Source organism: Leopardus geoffroyi, chromosome B1 (genome assembly GCF_018350155.1).
Source record: "Leopardus geoffroyi isolate Oge1 chromosome B1, O.geoffroyi_Oge1_pat1.0, whole genome shotgun sequence".
NCBI classification, from domain to species: Eukaryota; Metazoa; Chordata; class Mammalia; order Carnivora; family Felidae; genus Leopardus; species Leopardus geoffroyi.
In genome coordinates this window covers 171,142,327-171,165,402 of record NC_059327.1, presented here as the reverse complement: position 1 = coordinate 171,165,402, position 23,076 = coordinate 171,142,327, and the positions used below count along the sequence as shown (strand labels likewise).

The 23,076-nt window shown below is 39.4% G+C and overlaps 1 protein-coding gene across 25 annotated transcripts in view; it reads right to left on the bottom strand.

Moving 5' to 3' along the window:
* Positions 1-23,076, bottom strand: part of APBB2 (amyloid beta precursor protein binding family B member 2) — a 382,870-nt gene that overhangs the window by 288,074 nt on the left and 71,720 nt on the right. For all 25 annotated transcript variants that reach the window (XM_045474262.1, XM_045474245.1, XM_045474241.1 and 22 more), the window contains one exon: positions 17,587-17,742. The gene's annotated coding sequence lies outside the window, so the exon portion shown is untranslated. The remainder of the gene's footprint in view (positions 1-17,586; positions 17,743-23,076) is intronic.

Sequence of the window (23,076 nt, the reverse complement as noted above, 5' to 3'; positions counted from 1 at the left end):
ATCTCACATACGTGGTCCAATTCGCACCAAAGACAGCCGTCCGCAGAGCCGCCCCGTCTCCGTGGGAGTTGCCTCCATTCCGCTGAGCTGGGGACTCTCCACATAAATGAAAGCTGATACATCGAACCACAGAAAGTTGTAAGAGCAGCGCCTCCGCTTCATCGCACACTCTTAATTCGGTTTCGGAGGGAAATGAGAATGCTGACAGGGCAGGCAGCTCCAAACAAAAATGGGCAGGAATGAATGGATACGCCAAGGAATCGCCACTGTCCTTGCCCGGCAACCCGGCGGGCGTTCAGATAGACATTCTTTTGGGAATACCCAGGGCACCGCCAAATCGCTCTCTTCCACACACCCGGGGAGCCAGGGATGCTGACGCCAGGTGACAGGAGAAGTCGCCTGGAACAGCCTTGGCGTCGCTCGTGCTGGTTTGCTAGCACTGCCCTAACGAACTACCACACACCGTGTGGCTTAAAGGTGGAAGTTTCGAAGTCTGAGACAGTGTCAATATCAAGGTTTGGCAGAGTTGGTTTCTTTTTCTGAGGCCGCTCTCCTTGGCTTACGGATGGTGCCTTCTTGCTGTGTCTTCACCTGGTCTTCCCACTGTATATATGAATCCAAATTTCCTCATCTTATATGGACAGTCATAGGGGTTAAGGTCCACCTAAATGACCTCATCTGAACTTGACTGCCTCTTTAAAGGTCCTATTGCCAAAACACAGTCACATTCTAAGGCACTGAGGGTTAGGACTCCCACATAAGAATTTTCAGGGGACACAATTCAGCCCTTTACCCTGCCGGAACCACTGCCATGGCCAAGCTCCATGTCCATTTATTCTTACCAGTGCCAGAGGCTAGACTTAATAAACAGGTAATTCTCACTTCTTTTGAAAATTAACTACCTTGCGGGCGCCTGGGTGGCTCAGTTGGTTAAGCATCTGACTTCAGCTCAGGTTGTGATCTCAGAGCTTGTGGGTTCAAGCCCCGCATCAGGCTCTGTGCTGGCAGCGTGGAGCCTGCTTGGGATTCTCTCTGTCTCCCTCTCTCTCTGCCCCTCCCCTGATCTCTCTCTCTCTCTCTCTCAAAATAAATAAACTTTAAAAAAAAAAAAAAGGAAAATTACCTTCCTTTTTAATGAAGGACTATTACATTCAACAATGTCCCAACACCATTCTGATCTTGATTATCAAAAAAAAAAGCAACCTATCACTTTTAATGCCTTTATGAAAACTTCATTACATACCAAACCCAATAGTCAAGTCTTTGGGGGCAGGGGGGTATATACAAAAGATTTCTAAGCACCAGCTGCTAGTCCACATTTTCTAAGCAATGTGCACTGCAACAAAGATCCAAACGTGGAAAAATCAGGACTTTCACTTGACATTCGTCATAAAGGCAAGTGTAAAAAAATACATTTTCACTCATTTCATGCGTGCCTTTTCACATAGGCATTCATGTCTTTGCACGAAGGATTACCTATTGCTGTGTTAATCTGTACTGCCTGCTATTGATATCAAAATGGGTTTAAAGAAATAACTCTGACATCAAGACTTCTATTCAAACCAGGTGCATGGCCAAGAATATCATCAGCAACGTGTAATAAAGTCCTGTATCTAAATGATCACCAAAGCCTTTTTAAAAAGAAATACCAAAAACAGTATCATTTATATGATTTCAATCTCAATTTAAGCATTCTAACAATTTATGACCTCAGACCCACCTTTGTCCTTCATGTTTGACTACATTATTCATTAATTCCGTAAACATTACCGAGATTGTCATGCCATAGCAGGCAGCATGCTAGGTGCTAGAGACAGATGTTAAACAAAATCCCTGCCCTCATGGTACTGACATTCTGATAAGATACATACATCACTTCCTCTACTGTCCTATAAACATTTTCCCTCCCAACTTTCCAAACTGGGGTACTAGTATCTCCAGCACCCCCTGCTTACCAAAGACAAAACTTATGAGCTATTTTATATCTTCCATTCTCTTTCACATCCCTCCTGGGGTCTCTGATGGCTATTTCTAACCCTGTCTCCTCCACCTGCCTCTCTACCATTATCACCATGTACTCACAAGCCCCAGCTCCCTTTATCAAGCACCCACACCCCACGTGGCACTACTCTAGATGATGGCAATGGATCAGTGACCACAAATTAAAAAAAAAAAATCCCTGCTGGGGTGCCTGGGTGGCTCAGTCAGTTAAGCGTCCAACTTCAGCTCAGGTCATGATCTCACGGTTCATGAGTTTGAGCCCTGCATCCGGCTCTGTGCTGACAGCTCAGAGCCTGGAGCCTGCTTCGGATTCTGTCTCTCTCTCTCTCTCTCTCTTTCTCTCGCTCTCTCTGCCCCTCCCTCACTTGTACTCTGTCTCTCTCAAAAATAAAGAAACATTAAAAAAATTAAAAATAAAAAAATTTAATAAAACCCTGCCTTTTGGAATTTATATTTATGAATTTATATTTGCATAAATTCCTCTTGAAATTTACATTATAGAGAGGAGAGGGAAATAATTACTTAAAACATAAGTAAAGTCTTCAGTGTGTCAAAAAGGGGTAAGTTCTATAGGATAAAAATAAAGAAGGATAAGAGGGATTTGTGAAGAAGGCAGGAGAATTTGTAACTGTCAATGCATCAATCAGAGTGGTAGAATAGGTTTCACTGATACAGTAACATTTGAGCAAAGATCTAAACCAGAGAGGAAGTTAGCCATGCGAATATCTGGGGAAGAGCACACGGGACGAAGAAACAGCAGGTGTAAAGGCCCTGAGGCAGAAATATGCCCAGTCCGTTCAAAGGCTAGAATGGCTGGAGTAGAGTTAGCTGGGGGAGGATATGAGCAGATGAGGTCAGAGAGGAAAGGAAGGGGTATCATATGGACCCTTCCAAGTAATTAGAAGGACTTAATTTTTTTACTGTGAAGACAGAGAAATTATAGCAAGTTTTGAGCAGAAGAGTACCACGGTGTGACATGAGGGTTAACAGGATCACTCTATTGAGAACACAGTACAGCGAAGCAAGGACAGAATGAAGGAAAGCAGCTGGGAGGTCACCGGAATAATCCAGACAAGACAGAATGGTGGCTTGGGTCAAGGTGGCAACAATGGGTATGTTCTGAAGGCCAAGTCAATAGGTTTTCTGATGGATTGGACCTGGACACAGGTCTACAATTCTTCCTTTTCATTGATAATAACTAAGCCCCAGCCCAGACCCTTCTCCTCATTCCTAGATGGCTGGGAAACTGGAAGTTGCTCCTCCCGTCCTCAGTGCTCGCATCTCTTTTCATTCTACAAACCGCAGCAGGACTCGTGTTCAGAACACTCTCCCATCATAGCATCACTTGCTCCCCGTGAGTCTCTTTCCAGAGCACAGACCTGCTCCAAATCCCTCCACCAAGCCCATCTCCTTGCCTGCCTACACCTGCCCCAAGACCTCATACACCCTCCATCGCTCCTTCTGGGGTCTCCATCCACCCTTCCTTCCCCTCTCCAACTGCCCTAAATCTTATGACCCAGGCCCTTGAAGGTTCACTGGAGATGCCACCTCCTTTAAGAAGTCTTCCCAAGATGGTCCAGCTCATACTGATTCCTACTCCCTCAGGGTTCCTGTGGCCTTTACCACCTGTACCAACTGTTCCACATCAAACTGGCCCAGCTGGACTAGAAAGCAAGAGCCCTAAAAAGCAAGAGCCATGCCATCCACGTCTCAGCCCCATGCCAACTAATGTATAGAAAGCAATTATAATAGGGGCTGAAAAGAAGGTCATAGCAAAGAATGAAAGAATATGTTTTAATTACTATAAATGTAATTTCAACACTGAAAAACTGGGAGCAGTCACATTAAAACTCAAATCTCTGCTTTCTCTTGAAATACTGGAAGGTCAGGCAACACTGGACTCTCATTCTTGAACAGCTAAGTAGCAACTGTCCCCTTTTTTCCCCCCGCTTTATACCCCAGTTCACTTGCTTACTCTTCTCTCAGGTCCTGGTAGGTATTTGAGTTTGTAATCCCTATATTTAGGCACTGGTTACCTTGAGTTTTAAAATTATCAGGTTCTTATGGGAACTAAGTATTTATTGAAGGTAATATTGGGTTTTCTCTTTCATGATATCCAGTGTCAATGGTATTGATTCAGACTTCTCTAATTTGTAAACATAATCAATTACACACATAAACAAATATATACATATATATGTATTTCGGAAATGGTCCCTTGAATCTCCCTAATAGTTTATAACTCTTACACTATGGGTGAAGTACCTTGAAACATGGGGATTATATTTCTTGACATGACTCAGCTCAAGAGGGTCAGATATCAGTACATAAACTATACAGAAAGAAAGGAAGACAAGATAAAAATAAATATTATTGATTTTGATGAGCTATTCATCAAACCATTTTAGGAAAAAAGTAGTTGCTAAAATTCTTTTGAACCTAGAAAAAAATATATGGCTTTGTTGATTTTCTAAAATAAAACATCAGGTGTTAGAGATTGAAATATGTATAGATACGGGGTAATACATGGGCTTATTCTCCAGACCACCAGTGCCTACATTCTAAAAAGAAAAAATGAAAATTGTCATTTCCTAATTATTATTAAATTTCAACAAACTGAGATCACAGGAGGTAAAGTTTTCAGACAAGCCTATCAAGAGTTGAAGAATTAAGCAGTAATTGTTATTGGAAGAGTTTAGGGGAGTCATCTCCTTTGACCTATCACCCATGTCTAGGGCTTTTAATTAAGAGAAAAGCAAATCTGGAAACAGAAATCCAAAGATATTTAAAAGGCACACTGGCTTTATCTGTGCATCAGTCATTACTGCTAGTCTAAGCAAGCAGGCCTTTCTTAGCAAACAGCTTTCCTGATTAGCAATCAGATTTTGGAGACTTTCATGACCACCTCCAGCCTTGTGGTCTGAAAAGCAAATACAGTTCAGTCCAAAGCCCATATTTAAAGCAAACAAACTGAGCATAAAGGTACACTTTCAGACACACTCCAGCAAGATGGGATTCTTTGTCCTTCAAATCACATTTGGTAAATATCTTTTTCCTTCCTCTTGCTCAACCCAGTGTTTTAACTAATAAGCTTTCAAGGGAATGTTTGCTGGCTTAGCACATACTTTACCACCCTTCCCACAAAGACCACCCCCTTCCTCTGCATGCAAAGAGGACAAGAAAGTCTGGCAAATGAATATTAGAGAAAAATTTAATGTTTTTAAAAACATTTAGTAGGGTTTTATAAACCGCATTAAAACACAATGTCGAAAAATGGTCCATGATCATACTGCCCAGTTAGCTCCCGATTCTTTTTTAAAAGGAAAGAAGGGGCGCCTGGGTGGCGTAGTCGGTTAAGCGTCCGACGTCAGCCAGGTCACGATCTCGCGGTCCGTGAGTTCGAGCCCCGCGTCGGGCTCTGGGCTGATGGCTCAGAGCCTGGAGCCTGTTTCCGATTCTGTGTCTCCCTCTCTCTCTGCCCCTCCCCCGTTCATGCTCTGTCTCTCTCTGTCCCAAAAATAAATAAACGTTGAAAAAAAAAATTAAAAAAATAAAATAAAATAAAAATAAAAGGAAAGAAAATGAATAAATGAGCATGGTTTGAAACTCAAATAATACAGAAAAGAAAAAGAAAATTTTTCCAGTGTATTAACTTTCACATCTTTTTAGAGAAAAAGTATGCATACCAGCATACATATCTTTTTAAGAAGATTTATACAAAAGACAATGGTATTTATATGATTCTACAAAACATTTTTTCATTTTCTATAGATACATGAACATACGTGTGTGTGTATGTATTATATATTACATTCCATATATAATTTCAAATCAGCACACACACACACAGAGCTAATTCACTCTTTACAAACATGCTGTAATGCAACTTGTACAAATATCCTGGCACGGTTTTAAGTGAGCCTATTTATGAACCTGCTGGTGGTTTTACATTTTGAAATATATTGCCAAATTGCTCTTCACTGGTGTCTATTTTAGAGGATAATTTAATCTCAAGCAGTAGTCCCTTTTCTGTATGTGTTATGGACATCAAAACTAACCTGCTTTGTCTCCAGCTGTATCACAGACCTGACAGACACCCCATTGCAGACCTAGCCAAGCTCTCCCAGATGACTCAAACTACGTGAACCAAACCAGAAACATCTTACAGCAAAGGCGGAGGTTGGCAATCACAGCTTTGTAAAGGGTTCTGTGCGGCTGACTGTTTACTTCTTTCTACATTCTTTGTCTAAGACACAACCTCAGGAAAAGAAAGGGGCTGAGGGTGGGGATTAACATCTCATAAGTACTTGTCTTAGTCCTTTTGGGCTTCTATAACAAAATATGACAGACCGATGGCTTGCAAATAATAGAAATTTATTTCTCACAGTTCTGGAGGCTGGGAAGTCCCAGAACAAAGTGTCAGCATCGTCACCTTCTAGTGAGGGCCTTCTTCCTGCTTCATAGCTGGCCTTCTCACTGTGTCTTCACATGATCAAAAGAGCTAGGCATCCCTCGGGAATCTCTTCTGTTAAACACTTAATGACTTAAGTACCTCCCAATCTCTCCATCTCTTCATACCATCATCTTTGGGAGTTAGGATTGCGACATGTGCATTTTGGAGGGACACATTACATTTAGACCATAGCAGTACTTAACCATGAATACTAGCAGTTGAAAATACTAAGAAAGCAGTAGATAGACCAGAGCCTCAAACCATCTAGAGTTGAACAACTTGGTCCCTCATCATGGTCAAATTCTAGGGAGCTCCCATGATAGCACAAAGAAGCTGGAAGTCCTCAAACAATGAATGCAGAATGGGGATGCAGGATAGTTAGGAATGTCCAAGGCTTACCTTATTTCTTCCTTTTCTAAGTAGCTGCCTGGGAGTATCTGATTCTCCTCACAATCAGATACCTCTGGGTAATTCACAAAGAGTTGACAAAGTGTGTGGGTGGGCCACACCCCTTGGCTATAAAACCTAGGACTTCCCAAACATGCCCTGCATTTTTATTTCTGCCTCCAAGAGTCTGATTAAATATTTTCCTCAGATAAAAAGGCTTGCAAACGCCTATCTACTGACAACTTCCTACCGCCTCATTCATCAAAAACAACAAAATGCTACTTTTCCAAATTCATCTACATCTATATTAACCACTCTCTCCTTGGAAATTCTAAAGCATTCTATTCATCTAGTTCATCTTTTATTATCTCACTAATTATAAAAATTATGAAAGATGCATAAAGAAAGAGACATAATAAAGTTTTCCATAGGTCAATCACTTTCTAGGCAGTGCTTTCATTTATACACGTAGACAATGGAGTTTGAGAAAAAAATTCATATTCAAATTTAAATTAGAACATGTGAGACTTGGATAAAATCATTTGATCTTATGGACTGTAAGCTTCTTTATCTATAAAATAGAGTAATACTGCATCTCTCTCATAGGAATGTTGTGAGGATCAAATGAAATCTCCCACCCCACCCAACAAAAGCTGAGAAAGTGCTTAAGTACTTAGCATACCGGACACGCTCAATAAAATGTTAGCTCTCCCAGAAGGGCTTCTATTCTGGCTGTCTTTCCCCCAAGATATTTCATTTTATTCCCTCCAGCAACTGCCAAAGTAACCTTCCATACAGGATACTTTCAACAAGTTTACTTGGAATTTAACTGAATTGTTCTGAACTAAGTAAAATTAATTCAGCATCTCTCATTACTCATAGATTAATGCTCAAGAGCAGCATTTTTAACCCAATTTTAGAACCATTGAGGACTCAATGTCATGGTTGGAACTCTTGACTTTTTATTTCTGAGAGGAGTCTTTGGTAAAAATCACTAGTTAGCCTCTTACCTTCCTAGGCACTGTTACACTTTAACCAGACTCCAGAAATGAACCACAGCATTAACAAACTATCTGCAAACTTAAGTCTTCAAAAGAACCACCCTTATGAAACCAAGCACAGAATAGTTACCAAGATTCTAAAATTTGTCCTCAAAGGGCCTCAGCTGCATGATGATTGCAGGAAAAATCATTTTCTTTCATTCGTAAAAAGGGTACACTAGCAAATTACACAGAACAATTTCCTAATGTAAGCTAGACTGATGTTGATATTCATTTTTTAAATAAATTACTGGCTTGGATACTGTCTTTGTGAGAACATCCAGTAGACTATTTTTGTTTATGAATGAAGTGGCAAATCAATTCTTATTTGAGCAGATAATAATCAATTTGGAAATTTCAGAAGTTATGAACAGAATTATCATGTCATGAATACAGATCTTATTTGGACAGTACAATCAAATTAAATGTTTTATTCGTTACAGGTCAATAGAGGACTGAGGAACTACTGTTTGTTCTTATATTAGTAATTACATTAAAATGAATAACAATTGACTACATGTCATTCAAATATGGTATCTCTGAAGGCTTTCAAAGGAAGCCTAATAATTCACAGGTTATTTAACATAAAAACTATAAAGAAAAAAAAAAAGATGTAATATGTCAAACTCTATTAACATATTTATCATAAACATCCCCATTACAGATTTACACAAAAACATGGTTTCTCCTAATGAAAGCAAGTTCTGTTCGTTCTTGTACTGGTTCACTGAGTAGGACTAGTGTTGGTTCACTGAACGTGACAAAATTGATCTGATTTTGCTTCATCTGCAACCAAATGATTATAAATAGGCTGGAGCCTTCACAGATGTAATTATACCACAACTCAAACTTTGGTGTATCAATCATTCCGAACCCCAAACATCAGTCAGCACAAGGCTCTCTATAAAAGAAAGGGCAGTTAAGAAGTTACTATCACCCAGCCACATTTTGCTTCAGCTCCCTAAGAAAAACAAGACCAAAACCATATTTCCCTAGAACATCTTACATACTACAATCCTCACAGGGTCAATTCATCATTCTGCAAATACGTCGCAAAGATTTTTTAAAGGCACCAAAGAGAAAGAAAAGATTTAAAGGAATAGCAAGCAAGACAAAAAGAACCAGGATGCCCACTTCCCAGGCCCTGCAGTTATAAGCAAAGGTTACCTGTGGTTTTTTCTTTTAAATGAATAACAGAAAGAGTAATTCCACACTGCTCTACGGATGCACTTTTACGCAGTGACATTCTCGGCCAAAGGACTGCCATGGAAAGCACAGGGGGAGGTAGGAAACATGTCAATTACCATCAACTTGGTCTACCCAGGTTGAAATAAGAAGATTGCAAAGAAAGAGCAGGAAGCAGAGAAGCCATCCTGAACTGAGCCTTCCATAAACCGGGAAGCATGGCTTGACTTACTAATGGAACTGGAAAAAACTTACTCTAATTTTGATTTTGATACCCGATTGACGTGGCAGAAGTCAGCTTTTAGCTTTATGTCAGAAAAAGGAAATGTCTCTGAATTTCACCAACACCAAAATCTTATATTTTTTCACATTACAAATAAGTCATTCCCCAAACAAAATTGTAACTTTATGAGAAAACAAAATAAAAGAAAATGGTCAACTAGAATCCAAATACCATAAAAAAAACACTGACTTTTTTTTCCCTTCTCAATCATACGCATTCACAATTTTTATAGAGTTGTAATTAAGGAAGAGACATAAATTTTCAGTCTTCATATTTCCAATACAATTATTTTAATGTCTTGCATGCTTGCTTATTGAGAACTATACTAACACAAAGATAGAAATAGCACAGGTAAATATTAAAATACAGATGGCATTTTAATTATACTATGAAAAATGTCCAATTTTTATGAAACATATAAAATCATACTATATTCCCAAAACCCGAAACATTTTTTTTTAATGTTTGCTTATTTTTGAGAAAGAGAGAGACAGAGTACAATCGGGGAGGGGCAGAAAGAGAGAGAGGGAGGGAGATGCAGAATTCAAAGCAGACTCTAGGCTCTGAGCTGTCAAGCACAGAGCCTGATGCGGGGCTCAAACTCAGGAACCGTGAGATCACGACCTGGACTGAAGTCGGATGCTTAACCAACTAAGCCACCCCAGGCTCCCCTCAAAACCCAAAACACTGTAATTCATAGATTTTCTTTTAGTAAAATAGTTTTGTGAATTTTATCATTGTATGTAAAAAAGACCCAATTCATAGAATCATTAATGGAAATTCTTGAAATTCTTGAGATAATATACCAAACTTGTAAATACTTCAGTCAATAGTTATTGGAAGTAATGGAAAATTTTAATCTGTTTTATTCTAATGGATAAGGAGTATTAGAATGCTTACCATCTTTATGAAAAACAAAGCATTTTTTTATTTAAAGTAATGCATATCATATAGTTATCCAGAAAATCCATCTAAGTTGGTTTGCATTCTCTTCTACCATTTCAGATCTCCACATTTATCCCAAAGAGAAATAACCAGAGACTAGTACTTTTTTTTTTTTTTCAACGTTTATTTATTTTTGGGACAGAGAGAGACAGAGCATGAACGGGGGAGGGGCAGAGAGAGAGGGAGACACAGAATCAGAAACAGGCTCCAGGCTCTGAGCCATCAGCCCAGAGCCCGACGCGGGGCTCGAACTCACGGACCGCGAGATCGTGACCTGGCTGAAGTCGGACGCTTAACCGACTGCGCCACCCAGGCGCCCCTAGTACTTTTAACAGAGTAACTTAAACAGGAACGGAGAGGAAAAGTAGCAAAGATACCATAGCAAAAATAAATAGAGATACATTGAGACTTAACCCTACTTCTTGACCAAATGTTTTTCACAGAAAAACTGCATTGCAAAAACCCAAGTATTATATGGTACTAGCATAAAGACAGGCATAAATCATCAAAGAAACAGAATTAAGAGCTCTGAGATAAACTCTTACATTTATGGTCAACTGATTTTCTACAAAGATGCTAAGGTAAATCAACAGGGAAAGGATAGTCTTTTCAGCAAATAGTGTTGGAAAAATTGGACATCCATGGGGGGAAGTGGAGGGAGAATTAACATATACCTGAACGTCAGACCACACACAAAACTTAACCCCAAAGGGACCAAAAACCTAAGTGTAAGGACTAAAATAACAAAAGTTCTAGAGAAAAACATAGGAAAAAAATCTTAATGACCTTTAGTTATTCAGGGAATATTTAGGAACATCAAAATCATGAGCTTTAGAAGAAAAAACTGATAGACTGAACTTCCTTACAACTAAAAACTTTTAAAACTCAATACCCAAAGAACAAATAATCCAATTTAAGAATAAGCAAAAGACACAGACATTTTTCCAAAGAAGACAAACAGGGGGCCAACAGACACATGAAAAGATGCTCAACATCACTGATCATCAGGGCAATACAAATCAAAACTACAACGAGATATCACCTCACATCAGTCAGAATAGCTAAAATCAACAACACAAGAAACAACAGGTGCTGGTGAGGATGTGGAGAAAGGGGAACCCTCTTGCACCTGGTAGGAATGCAAACTGGTGCAGCCACTCTGGAAAATAGTATGGAGGTTCCTCAAAAAGTTAAAAACAGAACTACCCTATGATGCAGCAATTGCACTGCTAGGTATTCACCCAAAGAATACAAAAATATGAATTCAAAGGAATACATGCACCCCAATTTTATAATAACATGATCTACAATAGTCAAATTATGGAAACAGCCCCAGTGTCCATCAACTGATGAATGAATAAGGAAGATGTGATATATATATGTGTGTGTGTGTGTGTGTGTGTGTGTGTGTGTGTGTGTGTGTATATATATATATAGAGAGAGAGAGAGAGAGAGAGAGACAACAGAATATTCCTCAGCCATGAAAAGGAACGAAATCTTGCCATTTGCAATGACATGGATGGAGCTAGAGTGTATTATGCTAAGTGAAATAAGTCAGAGAAAGACAAATACCATATGAGCTCACTCATATGGGAATTTAAGAAACAAAATAAATGAGCAAAGGGGAAAAAAGGAAAAAGAGGCAGACCAGGAAATAGACTCTTAACAGTAAAGAACAAAATTTGATGGTTACTAGAGGGGAGGTGGGTGGAGGAATGGGTTAAACAGGTGATAGGGATTAAGGAGGGCACTTGTGATGAGCACCAGGTGTTGTATGGATGTGCTGAATTACTATATTGTACACCTGAAACTAATATCACACTGTATGTTAACAGGAATTTGAATAAAAACTTAAAAAAAAAAAGAAACTTAAAAAAAACAGGGAAAAAAAAAACTTGAGCTTCAAAGACGGCATTAAGAAAATGAAAAGACAAGCCAGAGACTGGGAGAAAATATGTGCAAGTTATATATCCGATAACGGACTTACAGACAAATAATTCAATATGAAAACATGCAAAGAATCTGAAGAGGCATTTCCCTAAAGAAGATACAGGAGTGGCTAAGAAGCTCACTGATTGCGTAACTAGCTCAATAATAAGGAGATAAATTTCATAATTATCATCTTTTGTTCTTTTCAAAAGCTACATAATAGGATGATTTCATTAGAAACTCCAAAGCATGTTTGTTTTTTTTTTCTCGTATCACAATCGTTTTCAAATCACTGTAGAAAATAACGGTAATAACATCCAGATTAGACAAGAAATGAAACTACAATAAAACCTTGGATTGTGAGTAACTTGTTCTGCGAGTGTTCCACAAGACAAGCAAACACTTCTAATAAATTTTAACTTGACAAACGAGCGATGTCTTCCAATACAAGTAGTACATGACGCCGAACATCACATGATCACAACTGAGCCAATGGTTTCTCTCTCTCTCTCTATCTCTCTCTCTCTCTCTGTGACATTGATGAGTGTCTCCCATGTTTGGTTGCTCAATCTCAGGCCGTGGTGTTTGGCAGAAATCAGGGACTTTTCAGAACATTGGAAGATGCCCACAACTGGCACTAGTGGATTTTTTTGTCACTTCAAAGCACCTATGGACACTCCTTTGCTTTTCCATACAGAGGGTAAGCTTAGGAATGCTTTGCTTCATTCTGGGTCAGGCTGCCTGCAGATATAGATCCTTTCCTCTGCTGCCTTATTGCCAGTTACATTAAGTACAGTATATGACAAGAGTTTATTAATGCTGTTCTGTAGTCAACATATGTGCGAGCGTATACAATGGCTCCCATTCAGGAAAAGGTTCAAAGGAAAGGCAGTAAGAAGAAGATGACTGCGGCGAAAGCCAAGAAGCAAATCATCAAGAAGCACGAATGAGGTATGCAAGTGGCTGAAATTGCAAGATTTTTTAAGAAGTCGACGTCTGCATCTCATCTGCAGAGGGGGAGAAAAAGGCAGAGGAATCCCTTACTTACTAATGAGATGAGGGAGATGTGTAGCATGTGGGAAACAGTGCAAAATTTTGTAGAAATGCACCGCCTGAATAAGGCTGTAGCAATGCAAGCGATGACAATGCAATGTCACACTGTCCTCAAAAGGAGCAAAAGCAAGTGTCATTGGATAGGTTCCTTGTTAAAGTTGCACAAAAAGAAAAGATTCCATTGAGCCAATAAATAGCAGTGATTCCATTAGTTCCATTAGTGATAGTAAAAGTTGTCTTACACAATAACCCTCCTCTCTCGTCTCCCTCACACCAGCCACAGAGGTTTTCAAAAGTAAGTGCAGGTCAATTTGTTTATTTTTCTTTATATATTGTATTTTATTTATTATTTTGTATGATATTACAGTATTGTGATCATTTTTATATGAATATTTTTGGATTGTGGAACGAATCATCTGAGTTTCTATTATTTCTTATGGGGAAATTCACTTTGATATATAAGTGCTTTGGATTACAAGCATGTTTCCAGAACGAATTATGCTTCCAAACCAAGGTTTTACTGTACTTAGATATAAACTTAATAAAATATGTACAAGATCCATATAAGGAAAACTACACAACTAATGAAAGAAATCAAAGAACTTCTAAATAAATGGAGTTATTCCACATACATGGAAAGGAAGACTCAATATTGTCAAGACATCTGTTCTTCTCAACTTGACCTACAGATTCAACACAATCTCAGTCAAAATCCTGGCAAGTTATTTGGTGGATACTGATAAAGTGATTCTAAAATTTACAAGGAAAGGCAAAAAGCCCAGAATAGCCAACACAATATTGAGGGAGAATAAAGTCGGAGGACTAACACTACCCAACTTGAAGATTTACTAAAAGCTACAGTAATCAAGACAGTGTGATACTGGTGAAGGCACAGGTGAATGGATCAATGGAACAGAAGAGCAAGCCCACATACAGACCCATACAAGTACAGTTAACTGATCTTTGACAAAGGAACCAATGCCATTCAATGAAGAAAGGATAGTTTTTCAACAAATGGTGCTGGGATAACTGTAATTTCACATACAAAATATGAATCCAGACAAAGACCTTGATAGCTTTCACAAAAATTAACTCAAAATATCTGTAGATCATTTACCTAAATGTAAAATATAAAATTATAAAACTCTAGAAGACATAATAGAAATATAAAACTCTAGGAAATCTGGATGACCTTGGTTGGGCAGTGACTTTATTTTTTTTTTAATTTCTTAACATTTATTCATTTCTGAGAGACAGAGTGCGAGTAGGGGAGGCAGAGAGAGAGAGAGAGAGAGAGGGAGACACAGAATATGGAGCAGCCTCCAGGCTGCTGTCAACACAGAGCCGCCCAACATGGGGCTTTAACCCAAGGACTGCAAGATCATGACCTGAGCTGAAGTCAGACGCTTAACCAATTGAGCCACCCAGGCACCCTGGCAGTGACTTTTAGATACAACAGCAACAATCCATGAAAGAATTAATAACTGATATTCTGGACTTCACTAAAATTAAAAACTTCTGCTATGAGAGAGACACTATTAAGAGAATGAAAAAAACAAGCCACAGAACTGGAAGAAAATATCCACAAAAGACTTACCTGATAAAGGACTGGTATCCAAAACATACAAAGAACTCTTAGAACTCAACAGTAAGAAAATCCTAACAGGCACCTCACCAAAGAAGATATACAGATGGCAAACAAAGATATGTAAAGAGGCTCAAAATCATGTGTTATTAGGAAACTGCAAATAAAAATAATAATGAAATGTCACAGAGGCACCTGGGTAGCTCAGTTGGTTAAGCATCCTACTCTTGATTTCAGCTCAGGTCATGAGCTCACAGTTCATGAGTTCAAGCCCCACGTAAGGCTCTGTGCTGACAGTGTGGAGCCTGCTTGGGATTCTGTCTCCCTCTCTCTCTGCCCCTCTCTCGCTTGTTCTCTCTCTCTCTCTCTCTCTCTCTTAAAATAAAGAAATAAACATTATTTTAAAAAATAAGGCTTGATGGACATAGGTATATAAAATTGGTCTTTATAAGAACCCAGAATTCAGGGGTGCCTGGGTGGCTCAGTCAGTTAAGCATCCAACTTCGGTTCAGGTCATGATCTCACAGTTCCTGGGTTCAAGCCCCATGTCGGGCTCTGTGCTGACAGCTCAGAGCCTGGAGCCTGTTTCAGATTCTGTGTCTCCCCTCTCTCTCTGCCCCTCCCCTGCTCACACTCTGTGTTTCTCTCTCTCTCAAAAATAAATAAATGTAAAAAAAAAAATTTTTTTTTTTAAACAAAGTCTGTTAATTTAAAAAAGCAGTGTCTGTCACAAAAAATAAAATAATAATAAAGTCTAGCATGAAGAAGAAGAAATAATCTTTAAAATTCATGACATGCTTAGAGAATTCTGCTTAAACCGAAAGCCAACTGAGGTTTAGGTGAGAAGAGCAGCTGTTACCCTGTGGTGTTAAAATAAACTCTGGACAACTTTCTGGGAACCTCTCATTTGGCTGCTCCCAAAACAATTGTGTTTACTGTAAACACCAGGATTCTACTACTAGGGAAGCTCCGAAATTATCTTCCTTATCTGCTATTCATTTTAATATAGGCTCTGAAAAGCCTCCCTTTCTTTGAGACTCAAAAAGCAAGTAATTGAATTAAAAGTATTTTTTCCTAATGTTCCTGAAGACTAAATTCTACTTCTTTGTTAAATAACAGCTCTCTGCCAGTCTCTCCAACACCCAGCAGAATTCATAATTGCATCTCTACTCCCACAGAACTTCGTTTTGTGTGTGTGTGTGGTTTTTTTTTTTGTTTTTTTTTTTTTGTTTTACCTCTAGCGATACATTTTTCACATCGTGTGTCAGCTAACTGAATACCAATCTGGCCCATCCCCTACACTGTGAGCCCCTAAAGACAGGGAGTGCCAATCATTTCACACTAACACCTCACACCTAGATGGCATTCCCAATCAGGACCTTTTTGGATCTAAGTGATGGACATCTAATTCAAACTATCTAACTTGCCAGGAAAGTGAAACCAGAGTTACTGCCTTTAGATGGTGCTGTATCTGAGTTTTGTATATGGTGTGGGGTGTGTGTGTGTGTGTGTGTGTGTGTGTGTGTGTGATCTCTTGTATCTCCCTGCTCTGATCTCTGTGTTAACTTTATTCTCGGAAAGGCTTTCCCTAAGTGGTGGCAAAGAGGGAAACTAACAGCTCCAGCTTAAAAAAAAACACACAAAAAGGAAAAACTCTTTGCAACAGGGTCAGTGAAAACAGGGGTGTCCTCCATAAACCAATCCTTGTGACCCTGACTAGCCAAGCTTATGTCACAAACCCATAATGGAGGCAGCGAGGCCACCTCCTTTGACGATGATACAGGCTGAAAACAGAGCAAGGGTGACTGACTGCCCAGGGAAAATCTAGGTGATTTATTGAAAGAAAGAAAGAGAAAAGGGATGCTGAGTGGGTGAAGTCAACAGACGCTCACTACTTTGCAGGGTGTCAAGACTGCTGACTCACTCCTGCCTGGTGAGTATTTATTCACTGTTTATTATGTATTATGCTGAGTTACTGCCTGAACACCCAATAGAAATGCTTGTTTGTAGTGCCTCTCCCTGTACAGGACACGTACTCAAAATGAACTGTCCCCACCTACTGCTCCACATGAGGTGGTTTTGTTTCATTCTCCTGGTCCACGGTGAGGCTATTTTGCATTTGTCTACATTCCTATTATTTTCAGGACATTTCTTTTCTTCTGTCCTATGTGAGTGTCTTCATGCCAAATGTACACCCTGCCAAAAATGAACATGTTGCTAGCTTTTGTCCAGGGGGAGATAAAAGTAAAATCTTGCCAAGCAAACCAGGGCCAGCAGCACCGCAACAGAAAAGCGCGTGTTTCCATGATGCCCCCTTCCCAGTGTGAGAACACAAATGAGGGCGATTCTGAAAACACCAGTGCAAGCCCATGCTTTCTTGAGGACACGGTTTCTCTCCAAAATAAAACCAAGATCGCTATGGTTGTTCTGCGCGGCCTCTGGCTGTGGCTTCTTATATGTGTGCGCTGAGGACGTTCCCTGAGAGAGGAGAGGACGACCAGCAAGACGATGGTACAGAGGAGGCGGGGAGGAAGACAATGATACACTGTACATGTAAATACGTCAGGATCAGATCTATCTTCCATTTGTACAATGCTAGGAGTCTCTCGAATAACTGGGAATGACTATTTGGGGCAGTTTCAGAAACACTTTATGGCATAAACAAAATGGCTTTTCCCTAGCTGACCCGATCCATTTCATCCAGGCTCTCTTATCTTATACTAACCTGATTTTGCTTAAGTTACTGTCTGTCTCCGGCTTTCACAGCAGCTTTCTTTTATGGATTTTCCATCCAGCAAATGTTTCTGTTCCACGGCTGGGCAGATCTGACCACAGCATGCTTGGCTACAGACCACAGCAGCTCACCCACAGCAGCTCCGACCTGGAGGGGGAAAGCCAGAAGCCATTGGAGGGATTCATATTCACAAACACACACACACTCTCTCTCTCTCTCTCTCTCTCAAGAGTTTATGTTTGGCAGGATAACCCCAAATGTTTTCCAATTGTTTAAAATCATTAAGGAACAGAGACAACAGCTTATGAGGTGTCCTAAAGACAAGTGTGGGCTATCCTAAAGGAGGACTAAGGTATTTAACCATTATTGAGAAGGTTCGGCCAAACGATTATACTCTGTTTGTGGAAAATTCAAATGCCAGATGTTTTAATTAACCACAGAAAACACAAGCTACAACTAAAATTTCATGAACACAGTGATCTGCCCTGTGGAAAACCACAGGAATGTTCTGGCAAGGCTCAGTCTGAATTCTTGGGACACAGAGGGCTAGAATCATTCCCCTTAGGAACTCGAACAGAAAATTAACTTGCTCAATATGTTTTAAAAAGTAAAATGAAACCCAGATTTAATCTCAATCAAATAGAAAAACATTTCGGGACTTCAAAGGGCACCACACCAAAAGACACATTAGAGGAAGGTCATAAAGAATCCCAGTGTGGTTCAGGATTTAAAATGCATTTTCAATGCAAAGTGAATGCTGTAACAGAAAATTTTATAGGCTAAACAATCCAAAGGGGAAACTAATCATCTTTCATTTCCTAATAGAGAAAAATGATATATGAAACCAATATTCAACAAGTGAGTTATAAATATTATCAAATGTATAATATATTCGGGCAAAAGGAATCTCTTAACTCTCCTCCTTCATGCCAAACCTGTGGCCTGGCCCACGCTAGCTACCATGCTTCAGCTTGAGGAATCAAGGCATCCAGAAAGACAGTGTTAAAATAACTTCTGCTCACTGGTATTGCAAGTTAACAATTCTGGCACGGAAAACTAAAATGAGGGAAACTTACAAAAGCAATTAGTGAACAACTAAGAACTAATAAATTAAGAAGTCCTCATTTGTTAATTATAGTATTAGCTATGACAACATCTATAAATGCTAAACATTGAAAGCCTGTTCGAGAGGGAACAGGACAAGTGTTATTTTCAGATACTGGGTCTACAATTCTATTTCTGTAAGTCAAAACAGACCCTGTCACAAGTGTGCCACGCATAATATTACATTAATCTGTACCTTCATTTGAAAACTCAGTCCCAAAAATCATCTCAAAAGGAATACAGGAAAGTTATATATATATATATATATATGTATGGTATGATCCCAATTTTATTCTACAAACTGAGTATGTATATTTTAAAGACACCAAAGTATGAAAAAAGAGCTATTTCTGGGTCATGGAATTAGAAGCCATTTTTCTTTCCTTGGTGTTTTCCAAATTTTCTACAACTTATATGGATTACTTGTAGAATTAGAATACTTTTAAAGAAGATTTTTATTAAACAGTATGAGAATACAAATCAGGAATTGGATGTCTATCCTACATCAGCCCGATCTGTGGGTTTCCTCTTATCTCATCAATAAGAGCTAATAAATTAAGAAGTCTTCATTTATCTGAACTCAACAATTCTTAATTTAGAAGTTCCAAACCCAAATGTCCAATAACACTGTCAGAACTGATTAACACTACTTTTCTAGAAATAAAAAGTTTGTGTTTGTTTTCTGCAAACTTACCACAAGGAGACAAGAAGACCATAGTTATTTCCCTCCTTTAGTTAATTCATCCAATCATCTCTGTCACTGTCATGTCATCTAATTTTTGCTTAATTAAAAAGAGTGCCTCCGGGTGTTACATACAGTCTCACAGGAGCCCGGCCCTAGTGAGCACTTGACACCCTCCATTTTTGACACTCTTAGCATCCCAGAACACACAAAACACAGTGGTGGAATCTTAACACTGGAGGAGTTGGTAATCCATCATTCCAAGAACCCCCAAACTCCCTGGGGTTACAAATGAAGACAGTGAGATGCCCAGAGAGTTCAAATATTTTTACTGAGGCCACGCAGCAGGGATGAGAGGATCAGGGATCAAAGTCCAGATCACCTGTCTCCACTCTGACCCAGCACTCTTTCCACCACTACAACGTCTCAGCACACACTCCTCCAAATGCAAGTTTGTATGAAACACACGCACATGTTAAATTCATACCAGCAAAGCCAGGAGAATAAGACAGACATTTGTTCCACCAAAAATGAAATGCATGCAGGAAAAAAAAAAAAAAAAAGACTCAACTGCAGGCTAAAAAAGACGTGGTGGCTCTGCCCAGAACACGTTCAAGCAGAGGAACAATGGCTGCAGTGTGCTCGGGCGGCAGGTGTCCAGAACAGAAACTGCCTATCACACCGAAAGCTTTCTGGTCCTAGCATTTGCCCTGTTGACAACAGCACATACCCAGCAATCAAAGCAGGACAAAGGGTTTTCAACAAGCTAAAACTACACTTGCAATGAGCCACCTGCAAGAGAGAAGAAAGATGCATGCTCACCCCAGTAGCTGCAAACAAGTGATTTATGGCATCAGGTCCTGGCCTCTTCCTGCCAAAATGACCCAACTCTTAGGGGAGAGGCATTAGTGGTTTCAAAAATTAACAACAGTCCCCGAGAACTAACGTAAAATAAAATGAAATAATCCTAATACTTCCTATCTTATGTCTGATACAACCTCAGAGAGCAAGATTTTTCTCTTTGCTTCTAAGTTATTTATTTGAAATACTGCTCACCTCCACTTCTTTCTTAGCATCCACCTACAGTGTCCCCACCACACCAATCAGAAACCCAAGATTTGCACAAAATGTGAATAGCCTGAAAAGCAAGGGGAGAGAAGAGGACAGATGGCAATGACAAACTCAGAAACGCTCCCTGAAAAGCCTTTATCGAGCTCACTGCTCGTCAGCCTGTCCTACTGTGCAGCAGGACAACAAAGCCATGGGCTGTGAAGCTGCTAATAAAAAAAAAAAAAAAAAAAAAAAAAAAAGCCGCATCGAGGGATGATGTGATCTCGCTTTGTAAGAGCCAGCACAAACACAATAGCTTGTCCCGCCTCATTTGAGAAGCCAGGCACTGACTAAAAAAGAAAATGCATTTTTTTCCACCCAAAACTGCTCCTCAAGTCCCTGCCATATATTTTCATGGCTGGATCCTGGAGGAAAACACAACATTGGCAGTTTATTTATTCCCCCTTGATGCCTCTGTTCTAATACTAAAGGTCAATGTCCGCAGCGGGCAAAGGGAACTGGATTCTTGTTGCCATTTCACAATGAAATCAAAGCTCTGTGGTATTGTTCAAGTAACTCTTTAAAGTTATTTGTAAGGCGATGATGGTAAGTTCAAATTTATCCGGCTGGGAGAACGAACTCTGACCTACTGATCAAACTGGATGAAATCTTGCTGGAGCCATCAAGTTCTCTTTCTTAATAGAGATGAAACAGAAATTAGATCAGACTCACAGATTTTAAAAGGCTTTCTTGGAACCCTGGCTGGGTGTTGTGTGGTCTTTACTTCAGTGGATGCCTTTGGCGAAACGTGCACCCAGATGCTTGCCACCATTTGAGAATCTTAGATGTTTGGCCGGCATTTTATTTTTCCTATTCTAATATCACAGGGAAGGGTTCTCCTTCTCGAGCCTGGGTCCAGAAATACCAGCCAAGCCAATTCAACACTTCAGAAAGTTCTATATCAAAATGACCAGGAAGACCAGGCTAAAATACACTGGAGAACATGCCTTTCACCACTTTGGAAATCTGATTTTAAAAAACATATTTACAGTATTGATAAATTTACATCTTAAAATGTTTGGAAGGAAAAAGTATAGTCTTAAAATTGTTTTATTTTTTATTTGTTTCAAAAAGGATGTATCATAGGTACCCATCACAGGCAATTTAAAAGGATCTATTTATGAATCACCCAAACTGGAATCCAACAAAGACTCTAGCTGATGAGGAAGACATGACACAATTTGGAAAAGGTTTCATATGGTAACTTCCCATCTCTGGCTCTCAAGGAGAGGTTTCAACCGGAGGGGGCAGGGAGGGGGAATTTATGTTCACTAATGTTTTTTGTTTGTTTGCTTTTAAATAATAGACTGATTTATTAAAACTCATCATTCAGTTTAAATTAAACTGTTCCTGTTCTGGGTGGCAACTTAAAACCAAAAACAAAGTAAAGTTTATCTCACCCATGCTAAACTCATTTTATTCCTAATTTTAGTGCTTTTCTTAAAAAAAAATTAACTATATTTTATTTTTTTTAGAATATCAGTTATTTCTTTTTTTTATTTTTTAAATATGACTTATTGTCAAGTTAGCTAACATACAGTATATACAATGTGCTCTTGGCTTTGGGAGTAGATTCCCATGATTCATTGCTTACATACAATACCCAGAGCTTACTAATATTTTAAAGGCTGTTCTGGAAAGAACAAGGGATGAAGACACAGGCAGATTTAGAGCTTGCAGTCCTAGAATGACCTGAGGCTTTCTGGGATAACTAATGTATGCTCCTTAACCTTTGTTACATCATTTGTAAAACTGGTGTGATACCATCAGCCAACTTCATGGGACTGCCAACTGATAAAACCAAATATGAACACATTATGGAAACTTTAGTTCTATATGTTCATTCAACAAATATTTACTAAGAAACTGCAATGCTGCCAGATAAGGCACTGAGGACACAACCATGAACAGACCCAGTCCCTTCCTGCAAGGACTTAGGTTGAGGAATGCAGTGTGATTTGCGTGAGGCACAGGGAGCTATGGGAACACGCAGGCAGCCTCCAATCCAGATACCAGACCAATATCAGGTATTGTTACCTTTAAGAGTCCTTGAGGAAATTTCTCAATGAAAAGTGGTAGACGTGGCTTTTAGTTTGGTTGTCTAATTGCCAGCTCATTCATTTATATATTCTTCTCCAACACTACGTGCCAGGCACTATTCTAAGTGCCGGGGACCATAATTTCCGCCCTGATAAAGCTGACATTTTAGTCATTTCTCATCCATATGAAATGCACGATATATGAACTAGACAGAGTAAGCAGCAAGGCTGCAATACGGTGATTCTTCTAACCAAACTACCTACACACAAAAGTTAAAAGGAATATTCTAACTGATCCAATTAGAATAAATTTTACTTCTTTTTTAAAAATTTTTTAAGTTTATTTTGAGAGAGAGAGTATGCATACAAGCAGGAGAGGGACAGAGAGGGAGTGGGGGGGGGAGAGAGAGAGAGGGAGGGAAGGACAGAGAGAGAGAGAGAGAGAGAGAGAGAGAGAGAGAGAGAATCTCAAGCAGGCTCCACACTGTCTGCGCAGAGCCCAAAGCGGGGCTCAATCCGACAAACTGTGAGATCATGACCTGAGTC